Here is a 1,663-nt window from a genome sequence, read left to right as displayed (position 1 = left end):
TGTTGTGTTGTAAAAATTTAACGATGAATTTCCGACTTGTCCGTCAGAGAATTGCGAATTTCCCGTGGAAATCTCCTTGCGGGGCTCACACGCGCACTGGCGGACGCGCCCTTGACACGTCCCGCGCGTTGCCATGTATTATTTTATCACGACTGCCTCAACTGCCCACGGCTGGGGGTTTATCGCCCGTAAAGGGAAAGTAGGCGCGCCGAGCCGCCGTGCGGTGGCATGGTACCCGACCTTACGGGGGGACCTACACACGCGCATATCTGCACAGACTGTCACTGCAGGCCGACGGGGAGACAGATCGTGCGCTCGCGGAGATGCAAGGGGAAGGAAAAATAAGACAAACTTTGGGGTGAAATATTACACCCATACCAACAACTCCGTCACATCGAGAAGAACCATAACCCCCGTGGCACCACTGCTGCCCCTTTCCCCGAAGACCCCCTCGAAACCGGGGGACGCGGGGGTTGGCTTGAGAGACACAACTGCAATTTGGCAATCATTAATTATTTGCACTTATCGCATCGAGAGAGGGGGAGGTGGCGGCGGGCCGCGCGGGCCGGGCGCTGGGACTGTGACTGAGTGCCGCGATTATTTCCCACGGAGACCGTAAGGGGTCGCCGCCAGAGGGGAGTGGGGGAAGAGGAGACGCCCCCGCAATGCCGCCAAATCTACTACCCGTTTTTGTTCAGTTTTTTTTCTCCCTCGCTGCCCGTACTTCATGCACTTCTTGGCCCCAGTAGCCCCGCGCGCGCTTTCCAGACTGGTAAACTGAAAACAGAATCTCGCCGGTCCCACGCTGCCACGCCACGAGAACACGAAGGAGACAAGGCGTCCCAGGGAACCCCCGCCGGAGCATTGATACAAACCCTGATAAATGACCAAGACCCACCGCGCTTTCCCACTACCACCAAAGCGACAAAAAATCTGTGAGTACCTTGTCAGCACGTCGGGTTAGCGCGCAAGGACGCTCAGCCTATTTTTCTAGATAATGTTTACCCGCGGTGTGGAGGATGGGGGAGTGGTAACAGCCACCGCGGGGAGGGGCGAAGGGGGTGGGGGATGCGGAGCACATGCCAAAAGAAAACGTCCCACCCGTCCTCCTGCCAATCGGAAGCAAGCTGCAGGTGCGGGTTATTCGGACCCGTCTGACTAACAGGGCGGGGGCATGTCCAAACGTCAACCGGTCTCTTCCTCTTCGGAAAGGGACCAGATAAGTGAGAATTCTTTGCCCGGTTCCACTGCTTCCACCGTAAAAACAACGTGTGTGCCCAGTGCCCAGCTGGTCGAGGAATCCTGGATTATGCGCTTTACTCGGACTCGGACCGAGCCGTTTTGGGGAAGCGTGTTTTTCAAACGGTGATTCAGGTGGGGTTCCGGGTTCCCCGTCACTTTGATGCGGGCTTCAGAGAAGTACCTCCTGCACACCTGTCTGCTCTCAGGGGAAGGTCCTCCCGCCGCAAGGGGTCCTCCAGGAACTCCAGGACTGGGACACGGCCGGCCGTACCTGCAACATAACGGGTAACGTAAGCGCGCGTCTGCCGGATCATCATAAATAAGAGACAACATGTTTCCCAAAGCCGCTCAAGCCGATCGGCTGGCGAGACACGATGAATCTGCGCGCGCGGGAGGGCAGAGGTGGCGGGGGGCGGAGGGG

The 1,663-nt window shown here is 58.0% G+C and overlaps 1 protein-coding gene across 1 annotated transcript in view; it reads right to left on the bottom strand.

The window, feature by feature from the left end:
* The window catches only part of LOC113215462 (formin-G-like), a gene marked incomplete in the record, with an annotated part of 138,453 nt that overhangs the window by 82,209 nt on the left and 54,581 nt on the right, over window positions 1–1,663 (bottom strand). The window contains 1 exon segment of the mRNA XM_052270584.1: window positions 1,424–1,513.

Source organism: Frankliniella occidentalis, unplaced genomic scaffold, assembly GCF_000697945.3.
Source record: "Frankliniella occidentalis isolate FOCC.00 unplaced genomic scaffold, Focc_3.1 Scaffold127, whole genome shotgun sequence".
NCBI lineage: Eukaryota > Metazoa > Arthropoda > Insecta > Thysanoptera > Thripidae > Frankliniella > Frankliniella occidentalis.
The sequence above is the reverse complement of the archived record's forward strand: the minus strand, read 5'-3'. Positions and strand labels throughout refer to the sequence as shown.